We start from the raw sequence: 14,163 nt of genomic DNA on the forward strand, positions 1-14,163 counted from the left end.
GATACAGTATGTTCCCCCCTTTACTTCCTGGCTAAAGCACTGGGAAGGAGCTTAATATGAAATTCATGCTGTGATGACAGATTTAAAAGTTGCTACAGACTGTAACAGACAGCAACTGCATTTTGCAGACATACATGACACATACCACTCTCTTGTATTCCTAAGTGATGACATTTTCAGTTTAAAGACTTATGCTTCTATGGTGCATTATGGCTGTCTGTCTACAAAATTAGGCAGGAGGAGGGAAGGAAAGGACAGGACAGAGAAAACACTGAACTGGATATAAAGCTCTGCTTGGAGAATATGTCAAATATTAATCAGTGGCTGGAGGGGCAGCACACACCAGTTTTCAAGCAGGCTGCACTGCTGCTCTGTGCCTTTTGGGGGATTTCAGCTGTTTGGAGGCAGACAAAGCAGTTGTGCTCATTTGGGGAAACGGGCCCCTCACACTTTTAACAAGGAGACTCTGAAAACCCAAACGGTGCTAAATTGTAAATTTGCAAGCAGGAAACTAACTCGCCAAACCTGAGACACCCTTCTTTGGCTGGGCTTCCCAGGCAATTAAATAAATAGCCATCATGTTGTGTCTCCAGGGCAATAAAACATGCCACTGCTGAGAATTTACAGGAATGAGCCAAGGAGGGTGTTGCCTGATAGAGAGCTGTGACGTTCTGTGTTTGCACCTATGTCTGCAAGAGAAGCTTCCCATGAAAGTAAAGCTTGATTGTAAATATAAGCACTGGTTTATAACCTTGGCATCTCCCTTCACCCTCCACTGGCTGTCCTTTTCTGCAGCTACTCAGCACCACAGCATACATGACAGGTAAATAGTCACTCAAATTGATATAAAGCAAAGTTATGCAAATATGTAAGAATGGATTACTAGCATTGCACTAGATCAGAAAACAAAATGACATTGGCCTCTTATCAGAAGACATTTCATACTCTTACTGCAGTTTATGCCAAACAGGCAGCCTCCTCCACTGGAAAACATATCCATTAATTTCCTTCAGGATTCTTAGATGTCTGACCAGGATTTCAGAAGAGCTGAAGAAATAGAATACCCTTGAGAATTCTTCCACATTCTCTTTGGAGACACGCGTGTGCAGAAACAGGATTTTTTGATATTTTTAGATGCTGATCACCCTTAAGTGAAAGTTGAAGGAAATCAGTCCCGTGCAGAATTATGTCTCTAGCATGGCAGGAGTGCCCAGTCACAAGAGATATGATCAATAAAGCTTATAGTTTATGCACCTCAATATTGAGTTTCTACATTTTGATTTAAGGAGTTTCCTGTAACATAACCCATGGGGGCTAAATTTTCTTGTGCTGCATGAATGAAATGTTGCCATTTGTTCAATATTCAGGTTATTTATCATTTGGAGTCCTACCCATATTACTGAAGCCAAATCTCCTCACAGAAAGAGGCAATTCTTAAAAGGAGTATGAAGCTTTGCTTCAATAAGATATCAACTAATGAAGAACAAAGTTGGTTTAATTAAATTAAAGAGGAATCAAAACTTGAACACAGCTGAATCCCCGAGGTTTTGTCTCTCAAGCAAACTTTTTTGAATTTAAAAGGAGTTTGGGAATTTTTGACCATATTTAAATCATGAAGTCCTGCAAATTTCATCAAAAGATTGGGTCTATGAGATTTCCAACTTTGGTTCGCAGCTGAGTTTGCTTACAGAAAGATTGCAAAAGCATATCTGCATATAAAGATTCAGTTCTTCAACAGAGAACCTGATGGATTTCAAGTATATCACCTATTTTGCAATATATCCTACAATCTGGAATTTATGTGTCTGAGTAAAACCTGTTAAAACACCTAAATGCCCAGCCCTCTGATTTTCAAGAGATGTCACACTATTTTTCCCAGTCAGTCTTTGCAGAAATGTTGTGAACAGTTTTGACACAGATAGTAAGGTACGTGGTTTTCTTTCTTCTGTTACAGGTGCCAGAGCAGTGGGAGCATCTTTTTTATTTTTCATTCATTCTCGTTTCCCACATGCATATCAATTTATCTTTGTCACTTGCAGAGTCTCACTTAGCTGAGTAGCTCTCATTTGTCCCCTGACCTTTGACTGCTACTGGTTGAGTGTAAGGATAAGGAGGGGAAACTGCCATGAGAAAGGTGTCTTTTTTTCTCCATCAATCCCTCAAGGAATTGAACTTAGTCACTGCAGAAAATGTGAGGGTGTTTTCTAAGTTTCTAGATTTATTTGCATTCCAAAAGATATTTTTAACAAACATTGAAAATAATATGAAAAGGTATCACTTAGGAAAAAGTAACTGTATTTTATGGAGGGTCAGATAAGGGTAAATTAGCACAGAAGTCATGCAGATTTCCTCACGGCAGAAAAACGTATTGACAGTGAATGTCAGATTTTTGTAAATTATAGGCTTAAACCAGAAATTATTGGATTGCCATCAGTTTGCTAATTTTGTTCTTTTACAGCCATATGGAGGATGGTTACTATTTTTCAATATTAAGGTATTTTATAATGAAACATAGCTGATGCTGTAAAATGGAAGGAATTAGAGACTGTTTAAAACTAGTGGTCTGTTCTCCAAACCTGAAGAATGGATTAGTAACATGTGAAAAGGGGAATCTCCAGGGATGAAATATTGACCAAGCTAGCAGGTCCTCAGCAAATGAAAGCATAACAAACTGGAATGTTATTAATCACTATATGTGGTGTTGGGGTCTTTTGTTTGTTTGTTTTTTTTCCCAAGCAACATCATTATTTGCAAAGTCTAATATTTTAAGTACAGTTCTGTAAAAAATATCATGGGGGTTTTGCCCATTTAGTTTTCCTTACTCTGATTATGACTAAAAAGTTAGTTCATGGTATTTTGCTATTTCCAAACTCTTCCCTGGAAATTTGAAACTGAAAGTGTCATGGGTATATTTTGCCAAATCTTCATTTGTGTGAATCTTCCCCCCAGATCTTGCTGACAAAATGGGCTGACCTAAGTAAATGCCACTTTACTTTTTACATTTTGAAAGAGATCCCTGTGCAGGTGGTGACAGTTAATAGTAAAAATTACAACTGGAAGGAAAACCCCTATTCTTAAACATAATTTATAGCTGTTAAACTTGGAGCACCAGAACCCTGCCTCTGACCAGTTGCATATGATTTACTGAACCCATATTTAATTGTGTAAGATGTGATTGTATATGTATCAGGAATATAGGATTAACTCTGTGTGCTTAAACCTTTTTTTTTCTGGGATGGGAACATAGCCCTGCCTTGCAGAAATGGCCATCTGCATCCTAAAGAAGTAAGAGTCTCCTTGGACTGTAGCAACCATGGAAGTGGTATTAGCTAGTTCTAGTTGCTGTCTGAGTCTGTTGGGAGTTCTCCTGGACATACCAGGTGAAAGATGGTAGAACCAGACAATGACCTCACCGCAGGACGGCTTAAACTTCTTTAGGACAGAGAAATCCTTGAGAAAGGATCAAATACAATTAGGCTATAAATACGGATTTGAGTGGTGAAAGAAAATAAATGTTCCAAATTTAGATCCTTTTCCCTGAATGGAAGAGGACTGTAGTATGAAAGCCTACTAGCATCTGACAGTTTAACAGCTGGGATGTGTAGGATGGCAGCCACAGAGCTAGAACATCCTTGCAGTGACCAGCCCATGGTACTCAGATGGTAACAGGCTTCTGCACCATAAACTGCCAGCTTCCACAAGACTGGTGTGGAAGAAATGTCATCTCATGACTTACATTAGTCAGGCAAGCTTGCTGGTCTGCTGCAACATTATTGGGAAAGGACCCGACACATAGCAGCCTCAGGCAGTTTGTAATTAGAAGTGCCCCATAAATATGTGGCAAAACTTTGTTAATATATGTTTGAATGTATATGTGCTTCTGGATTTACATATAGAAAAATATATGCTAAATGCGTTGTGTTATATTTTAGGCACAAGAGGCACATCGGATTTGTATGTGGGAATAGAGAGACATCAACTGCCTTGAGATATATGACTGATGGAGACATGTCTATCTTCCAGTCTGCTTCCAATCTGTTTGACAAGTGACACTGTGGGGAAAAATTAATGATCATGAGGTGTGCTTTCCTCTGGAACTCTGGCTACTGGTAGGCACAGTACCAGTAGCAGTGAAGGATGGCAACCTATGTTGGTCTTCAGGAATTCATGCTCCAGGCAGCAACTCAAAATTAACTGTTTGCTCTGCTGTGTGTGTTCTTACACGTTCATGTGTTGTTAGCACTGGTTTTGAAGTCTAGGAGGTGACATGAGTCTCACATTGAGAGCATGGGAAAAATAAATACAGATTTGGGAGTTGAAAAATACATAAATAATATAAAAGGGAGGAACACATCAAAGAATAAATATCAATGCCAGAAGCACCTCTTGCTGTATCAATATGTGTGTATCAATGACAGATGTGATTCTCATTCTGTTTAAAAATATGTTTTTATGTTATTCTCCTCACACCCTTTTTCCTTTTTTTTTTGTAATGGCTACCAAAACCAATGAAAACATGAGGACAAATCCAGTCTCACTACTTACTTGTGCTTCTCTGTTGATCTGTCATTTTCCATTTTCGGTCATCTTGTCTTGGAACATGAACTCTTTAAGTAAAGACCCCCGTGTTTTATAACACCTGTCACAGTGTGCAGGTTCATGGTCACATTATTGGTAATATATAATAAATAAGTCTAAAATCTGCTAATAGACAATATTCAAGTGGATGCTCAAACCAACAAATAGTAGTCACGCCGAAAAGATGACAAAAAGGAGGTGCAAAAGAGATTAGTCTAATGGTCTCATTGTCCTTTAGGCAGATCTTGTACACATGATAGCTGTTGGGATTATTTTCGTCCCAGAGATGAGCACATTGTATAACTAATACAAGTTGGTAATGTGATATTGTAGAAAACCACACTGACAGAATTTTGTATGGCAGATGCAAAGGCTTTGAGGCAGCTGTGGTGATGGGAATTACCAGAAAAGGTTAAAAAACAAATACTACTGACGTCTGGTAATAAGTCATTTCACCAATCATGCAATTGGAATGAATAGGCAAAGTAAGTCTGAATAAAGGATGGCAGATGAACAGAAATGGCAATGCAAAATTATTTTTTTGTGGTAGATGGTGTTTGCCTAGGAGGGGTGGGGGGAAAAAAGACTAAGCAGTTAAAAACAGTAATTGTATCTCTGAAAATAGCAGATACCTCTTTATCTAATGCATGTCATGTAGAGCCACTGACCTTTGATGACTAAATCTCAATTAAAATTTCTCTAAAGTTATTGCAAAATGTAGTATGGCTTCTTTCTATTATTTAGAGCTGATCACTCTAATCCTAAAGTATTTACAAGGCTTTTGCCAGCCAGGTTGTGAATCTCACTTGACAAGAAGCAGTGTCACTTCTTGTAGCTGCTCTCCAGTAGGCTGAAAGATTTAACATCTGGACAATACTCTGGTAGTTTTCTCTGATTTCAGATGATAACATAAATGTATCTGTACTTACGTAAAATACTTTCTGCAAGCAGATTTTTCCCTTCCCTTCCCTTCCCTTCCCTTCCCTTCCCTTCCCTTCCCTTCCCTTCCCTTCCCTTCCCTTCCCTTCCCTTCCCTTCCCTTCCCTTCCCTTCCCTTCCCTTCCCTTCCCTTCCCTTCCCTTTCCTTCCCTTCCCTTCCCTTCCCTTCCCTTTCCTTTCCTTTCCTTTCCTTTCCTTCCCTTCCCTTCCCTTCCCTTCCCTTCCCTTCCCTTCCCTTCCTTCTTCCCTTCCCTTCCCTTCCCTTCCCTTCCCTTCCCTTCCCTTCCCTTCCCTTCCCTTCCCTCAGCATGTTTCTTCTCCCTGTGGCAATGCGTTAAGTTCTGAGTAGAAGTTTGCATTAGTCAAAATTTAGAGATTCAGAACTGAAATATCTTACAGCCAAAATAGGTTTTTAAAGACCTATTGAAGTTCTTTAATTGAAGTTTTCTGCCTGTTCACTACAATAATTAGTCAAATACTATATTCAAGTTCCCATAAATGAAGAAGTCTGGATTTGAACTGGGTGTTAAGCCTCTGACTTGAGAGGATGATTCTGGTGCTGTTGTACTCTTGTACTCTTAAACATCTGTTGTATTTCAGCTGACTGGTGTATAAAGTACTCTGGGTACATATGTAGGACCAAGAGTCATCTGCAAACTAGTAAGGACAAAAGCTGTTGGTTTTTTAGGGGAAGTGGAACATATTAATCCCTATCTTCCATGGCCTAAACCTTAATCCCAGAATAACCTTTCAAGCTGTTTTCAAGATGAATTATGCTTTGGCATTCTCAAGACTAGTGGCAGTGAAAATAATCTTCTCCCAAAGCTCATACTGTGATGATTGTGATTCTCATAGAGCGTTTATGTATTTACATAATAAATCTATTTGAAGTAATTTTTAAATTTGTTAAAAATCAGTACAATTAATTTTCATCTTCTGTTTGAAGCCTTAAAATTAAATTTCTTATTAACCTTTTATCACCTAAACACATTGACTGATAGTCATGCTTGCTAAAAATGTAATTTATGATTTTGTGTGCTGGTCTAATTTGACAATGTTATGCCAGTGTTTTAACTCCATTTCTTAGTGTTGCTTGTCATGTCTTCCCCTTTTAGGATTCCATTTGCTCTGTCTTCACAGATGTTAGAAATGGACAAGACCAGTAAGTATCTTCAGACTTCTCTCACCTTATTTCATAGTCTTTTGACAATGTGTTTGACTGTTTTCTTGGATCTCTGGGGAGACATCTGTGATTTGCCAAAAGTCTTGGTACATTTGAGTTATCTGTGTCCTGGGGCAGAAAGAAAAAGGTTTTGGATTTAACCGTAAGTCTTGTAAGGAGATACTTTCAATGCTTTTAGTTAAGACATGTTTTAAAATGTTTAAATGGATGACTTCATGCTTCATTTTATAGCATTCCTGGAATACTGTTACAAATACAATAAATGTTCATTTAATCACGAATACTATGCTAGTTGTCATTCGTGAGAGAGTGCAATAAAGTCCTCACAAGTTCTAAATGGCCTATTTTATATAGAATACAATATCCTTGAGCTATAGCAGTGATGTTCACGTTAAACTCAAGGATTTAAGTTTTAAATTGAAGGGTCTTTCTCTTATTTCACCATTCATGTGACTTCCCGTAGAAGTTAATCTCTAAATGCACTGAGTATTCTTATTTTATAACATATTTTATAGGGAAGATAATTGCTCTTGTGCTGCTCTTTGGTCCAATTCTGTTAAGTTTATTCTAGAAATCTGTCATCTATAAAAGCTAACAAGAATATCCACATCTAAATAGTTTTGCTGTGGTTGTACTGCCTAAAGATAAGAAAGAGAGCAAATATGATCCATAGTTTTTGCCTAATCTTTGTGATATTTATCATTTGACATATTTACATGTGTTCATCAAAATATGACTCCTCATTAAAGTCTTCTAAGCTAAGCCTGTAATATACATGATTAAGGTAATTTAAAAACAAAACATAGTGTGGAAAAAGAACATGATAAATGCATATCATCTTACTCTTTATGGCACTAGTAAATGTCATACCTTAGGCTAGACTGAAAACGTTTTGAGTTTCACATGCAAAAATCTGTTTTGAAATGAGTCAGTCAACAGGCTTTTTCTTACTCATTACCATTTAGCCTAAAGATCTTAGGAATCTGGTTTTGTTTCATTATCAATTTATTTCTGAGAAAATTATTGTCCTTATGCAGTACTAAAATCATAATTTCCCTTCAGTTTGTAACTGGGACAAAAGTAAATTATCTACCAATTCTATGAAATTAGTTCTGTGCCTGGATCTTCCATTCTCTGTGTGATGCTTTAACCTGGAAATTATTTTAACAGATACTCCTCAAGGGGTCTCAGAAAGGAGCAAAAGAAGATTGTTTATACTGAAATCAAGCAATCAGCTAGATAGTTTAGTTGTCTTTATTTTAGAGCAGTAAATCTATTTAGGAAGTGGAATAAACCAGTAAGAATAACTAGGAAGGCATTTAGGGAATTACACAAAGGGTGTGTGGTTTAGATCTTTTCTGGAACGCAGGCTGCAGTTTAGCTGTCGAGTCACTATCATTCTCCTCAAAGGTGAAATGATTTAGAGGCCTAGAGAAACTTAATTTTTCTTGATCACCATGTGCAACCTGGAATTTTAATGGCAGGCATAATTAATTCTTCTGATGTTAATCATCAGGGCTGGGCTCCACAATTATCAGCCTAGTGCAGCTGGGGCATGGTGCAGACATGAAAAATTAGGAAAATGAATCAGTAATAGGGTGGCAGATTTAATCTGCATCATGAAAACAAAGTTAAAAAGAGGGAGATCGAGAGAATTTCAGCTGAAGCTTTTGTGCCAATGAGCACTGACAGAACTGAAAAATGTTGCCGATGTCCAAAGTGATTGGTAATTACCAAGCCATTGAATTTTTTATTGTCAATTTATCATTGCGCCAGAGGTTAAATTTAACATCTTCTTCTAAAGCCATCACTCTAGGAGGAAGGCAAGCTTTGCATCACGTGGACCAGGAGTCAGTGAAAGGTTAATCAGGTATTCCTTTAGTTTGTGTGTGCTTCCAGATCAGTCTTTCTTTTTGTGTCCTTTATGCTGCATACATACTGTGTGGTATTTTCTAATTTATATCACCTGCACATTTCAGAAAAAATATTAGATTGCATTCCTCAGCACAGCATCATCTGCCTCGCTGAGTATTTATAATGTATTTTCATACTTCCCCAGGCATATTTTACACACATTTCAATATGTATATGGAAATTTTATTTATACAAAGAACTGTATGATACAAGGCAGACATTTCCTAAACAAGGAAAATTATAATCTTAGTGTCTGAAAGTACTGCAGGAAAAAAAATCTAATATAATTAATTTTTGCTGTTTATTTATTTATCAATTGTGTTATTTGGTTTGCGCTTGATTTTTGCTTTGTTCTGAAGCCATGTTGTTTGAGAATGATCCAGTTTAAGATGAGGGAATGTTTGGAATGCTAGAAACTGCTTTTGGGTTAAAGGACTGTGAGAGGAAGGCTGTTTGCATATTGCTTCTTGTATGATTCTGAGTACAGTTTTGGGATTTTGCAAGTAAGAAATATTCACAGTTCATAAAGGAAGCTCATGTGTTTACGTTGAATCTTCCCCCCTCAAGAATATTTAGTAAATGGTAGGGTCTTTTTTGATGCAAAAGCCGTAACAGACTGAGAGAAAGACAGCATTGAAACATCCTTTTAGTAGAAATATGTGACAGAAATATACATTAATGTGTTAGGGACTAAATTGAGCCATGAAGTAAGTGAAAATCTGTTCAATGAAATAGTAGGATTTCTGCTTCTCTGTTTATAGGTTCAGATCTGCCCTGAAAATTCCAGATACATATTCTTATACTCCTTGATACATATCTGTCTTTTAATACAATGCTAAATACAACTTCTGTCTACCTAAATGCCTACCTAAATTCTGCTCAATAATCTCACTTCTATTTTCTCTATTTTTTTGCACTGAGTGTTTATTATAGATTCCAGAGTGGGCTCTGATTAAAGGAATTGTATGCATTTTCTATAAATTAAAAATGGAAATGGCCTTTAGGGGAGACTCAGTAGAGGAATCAATGCATGCATTAATTACTGCAATTCATTACACAAATAAACACAAGACTCAGCCTTTTGCTGGATACAAATTTAGGGACATACGATGTTTACAAGAGACAAAGGCTTGTGATCCTGCTCATGTTAATCTACAGATCAAAGTATGTGAGCCCATTCCTAGTGGAGGCTCCTTTGGGGATACCATAGCTGGGATCAATCCCCCCATGCAGGCAGTGAATTATTGCTGCTGAATACAAAAGCTGCTCACGTGACATCACTATTCCCTAACAACAGGGATACTTGCTCCAGATAGTGCTTTAAAAGAGCATATTTTCTTGATACCTCAATTTTCTATAATTAAACTCAAATAATAAAGCAATAACTGTACAGTTTCAACTGATTCACTTCATTAACAAAAATATTCTGCAGTGCATAGCAATATTCAGTCATTTGAAAAAGAAAAACATGAAAATATACTCTTCAGCTTCCCAGAGGCTTTCTAGAATATAAACAGAGGGTTAGAAAATATATAACAATTAAAATGATACAGAAAAAAATTAGTTATTTACTGAAAAGCATTCATATTCTTCTGAATTAGTATCCTTTCTTTTCCTTTAGAAGAGACTAGAATAATATTGGAATAATGCAATTTTTTAACAGCATCTGGATGCATTTCTTCATCATATTTTATAGATGGAGAATAAATTACAGTGTGAAGGCTTGTGTTCAAACCAGGACACAGAGCGTGATTTGAATCTCAGTGCATTTTGCCTGTCATTGTGGGTGTAAGTTCAGCAGCTAACAGCAGAACAGCAGCCTTTTCCTTCTTTCCTGTTGGAGCACTCGGCTATTTTAATGGGATTCTGACCAAAACTGCAACTAATTAAGAATCAATTCAGGACCATTAGTAAGTGGGACTAAGGTAGCCAGCGTTGCATATTTCAAAAGAGTTCACTTTAATGAGAGGAGTTCTTGGACAGGGGAAGAAAAACCCCACAAGCAGATTAAAGATAGTGTAGGGACCTTCTCCAGTTAAACTAAACAACCAATGCTACACAGAAAGATGCTGAACTTGTAGTCCTCTCTAATTGATCTACTTACTGTTCCTTAAGAAACTCAAAACAATAATGAATGCAGGTATTAAGTGCGCATTAGTCATTCAATAGCTGTTTATAAACATTAGGAATTGTTACATTTCACAGGCTTTCTTCATCGGAGAAACATATGTTACCTTTCTTTCAGACATATAAACCTTAGAACTGTCAAATCATTTTTTCTTCTCTGGGCTTTGTACTTCTGCGACATCTGTTTATCTGTACTGCATTGCCTGCAGATGGGATTTTAAAAATTTGTTAGAGGGGTTAGGATGCCATATTTTTGACAGCTGTAGTTTTGCTTCACCACATAGCAAAACTTTACCAAAAATGCAGTGCTTTGAGGGAATGATTTCATTGTCATTATTTCATTAGTTGTCTCAATTTTTCCCCTTTATCTCTTGCTATTGTGAGTTATGTTAATGAACTGGTAGCATGTAAATGTAATCATTTTAGGAGAAATAGAAAAAGCAATATATGGCTGATTGATTTGAATTATTAGAGGGAATGCATGCAACTATATTGATATAATCTGATATTAAAAAATTAAAATCACTATACAGTAAATTGAAAGCACAAACCCGAATATATTATGTGGTAAGTCCTAAACCTCACACTGACCTCTGCTCATGAGAAACTGTTTGGGCAAGGTTTCTGGTTTGAGACAAAATGAACAGAGAGACAAATCTACTGTGAGATTAAATCTATATGTTTAAGAAAATGTATGAAGAGCTGTTTATATTCCCAGCACGGGAACATGAATGGAGACCTAGTGCAACACCTTTGTAGTTGATACATATTTTAGATACTTAGTAAAGTTAATAATTTACACAGGAATTGCTAGGAACCTTCATTACTTTAAAATTAATTTGGCCACAGAGACAGGAATGTGATAGAACATCTTTCCAGTATGCTTGTTTGAAAGATGAGCATCTTGGCTATTTAATTTTTTGTTTTCTATTTTATTTTTTAATTTGTGTTACTAAACAAACAGTGTGCACTAAGTGCAACATTCTCTTACATTAAATACCAATCAGAACAATCAAAAAGAAGTAAATCAATTTTGGAGTATTTATCTTTGTAGGAAGAGTGGGCCCTAGTCAGGAGCAGAAGGGTCTCCCTGTCACTGACATTTACCTCAGTCCTTATTCTGGGTACATGTACTCTTAATACAGAGACTGTACACCTTGGAAGTCCTGGTTTTATAAACTATATCTTTATAACCAAGCTTCTTTAGTTTCTGTCATAAAGGAAACAGGATTTGTGTTTGTAATGACAGGTAACAGTGTGAACAACAGAGGAAAATAATTTGAGGAGAGAGGAAAAAGGCTACTTTGAGGAGCCTAGAAATAGATCAGGACTGTCTGTCAAACATGCTTTTTTTAAAAAAAAATTATTATTTTGAATCTTACCTGGATATTGCATTATTAGTAATCTCAGATATATGTTGACATTTAACAGGGAAAATGACTGACAGATCAACAGCTGTGAACTCTTTTGTTTCTAATAAAAGAAGCAAACAAGTAATTTCAGCTCTTTCTGTTCTGTGGGTTGTGTGCTAAGATCTGAGAAAGATATAAATACAAGTCCTCTTACATTCTGGTCAAAGCTTTTGGCTTTTACAAAATGAATGGAATGGAACAAAGTGTCACTTGAATGTATAGAATGATGGTTGGAATGGGGACAGGCCAGGAGAGACATGACCAGTATTTCCACACCAATGGAGGTCCACAGACCCAGGCATCAACCCTCAGTCCAGTAAGCCTCAGAACAACTCCCAGATACTATAAAAACTATTTCAGAGTACATGTGCAGCCACTCCACATCTCATGGGAAGAAAATCCTAGTGACCTGACCTGTGCCAAAACACATGAGCAATATCCTCCTTTTTTTCCTTTAGTCTTAGGAGTTGATCTGAATATTTTTCAGTTTCTATTTTACCATCAGTTAGAAAAATAAAACCTATTTGCTTGTGCTGAAAAAGGTGGAGTGCTTTCATCAGCTCTGTCTTCTGCTCTTTATTTTTGCACATCTGTAAGCTGTGAGATCTTCTTATGCTCACTTGTGGTCCCCCTGTTTAGCATAACAATATAACTGCAGAACTATCAGTACTGTCAAGTTCAAGCCTCCTTCCCAGTTTGTATGTATTGTACTTTAAATTTTAGTTAAATAACTGTTCTTTATACAACTTCACTTTCTGACATTTTACAGACTATTCAATTCCCTCTATGAAAGCAATGAACCTCAGATCATGGTATGTGAGGTGTGTGTTATGTTTGGGGCTTTTTTGTTTTGTTTTGTGTGGTTGTCTAGATGTAGGAAATTATTGTATAGTAATACCTCACAGAGGCTTGGGAAAAAGGCTGATATGCTACTGAAGATTCTACATCAGGTAAGTAATATGTCTTGTTGAACAGTATTTTTGATACTATGGAAACTGAGTAAGTTTGAACTGCCATTATTTTTTATTTTTACTTCTTGGCATGCCTTTGCTGTATGCTTTCCCATGCATTTTGCCAGTAACTTTTTGCATGACTGCCAGCAATATGGAGGCTCCAAGAGTGTACTGTTACCTTTGCCTTCCTTTCAGAAATTCATGAAACGCATTTCACATTCTTCTGGGAAGATCTTTCTATCTCTAATCAGGGATCTTTCTATCTCTAATCAGGAGGAGGGGAACTAGAGTGGGAAGCGCAGTTCTTTTCCTTCCTCTTCTCAGATATGTAGCATTCCTTTATTGATTCTCCTCCAGGATGAATTCCCAGAGGAGAACTCCTCTCTCTTGCAGGAAGGGTGAATTGTTCCCTCAGGGGTGAGGAAGCCAAGGGTGGCCAGAATAGAGTCCAGGCAATGACTTCACTGACAGGACCAAGTCCTACAGTGCCTGAGGCAGGAAAGCACAGCAGGGAGTGACAGTAACAAGCCCTATTGATAGAACAGTGATGACTGAAGTAAAAGCAAAGTAACAAGTCAAGCTGAACGTCAGTGCGAAATTGAAACAACAATTTAGGTGTAGCTCTAGGAAAAAGTGCAGACAGTGTACCTCAGGCAAGGAGTGGGTGCCTGAACCTGGACTTAAAGGAGGTTCCTGAACCTGTGGAAAGGGAACTTGTGAAGGCCCTAGATGAGGCAAGGTCTGTTAATGCACTGAAAGCTGAGACAAAACTTTATAGCTTACAGTTCAGTCTGCATTTGCTCTGCTTGATCCAACAATTTAAATCTTTCTCTGTCACCAAAATGTAACTTACACTCTGTCTCTGGACTTCCCTATTTGTCCTCTACTCCTCAGCTCTGCCTTTCCTCACTGGTCTAACACTTTTAATGCAAAGTGACAGCAAGAACAGTAAAACCTTGTTATAATGTCACTTGAGGTTTGGATAGAAAACAACATTTATTTTAAAAATTCCATGACCTTGTAGCAATTTTGCTGTTGGCACTGTGCTGCATACCAT

General features: G+C 37.2%; 1 long non-coding RNA gene across 5 annotated transcripts in view; it reads left to right on the forward strand.

Moving 5' to 3' along the window:
• The window catches only part of LOC146434614 (uncharacterized), a 265,691-nt gene that overhangs the window by 85,129 nt on the left and 166,399 nt on the right, over positions 1 to 14,163 (forward strand). For 4 of the 5 annotated variants that reach the window (XR_014853460.1, XR_014853461.1, XR_014853458.1 and 1 more), the window contains exon 3: positions 6,633 to 6,679. This is a non-coding gene — a long non-coding RNA (uncharacterized LOC146434614). Of the gene's footprint in view, positions 1 to 6,632; positions 6,680 to 8,504; positions 8,574 to 14,163 lie in introns of those variants that run through there. The other variant, XR_014853457.1, reaches the window with a different exon arrangement.

The sequence above is a fragment of the Lichenostomus cassidix genome, chromosome 7, assembly GCF_008360975.1.
Source record: "Lichenostomus cassidix isolate B80296 chromosome 7, HeHo_3.0, whole genome shotgun sequence".
Classification (NCBI taxonomy): domain Eukaryota; kingdom Metazoa; phylum Chordata; class Aves; order Passeriformes; family Meliphagidae; genus Lichenostomus; species Lichenostomus cassidix.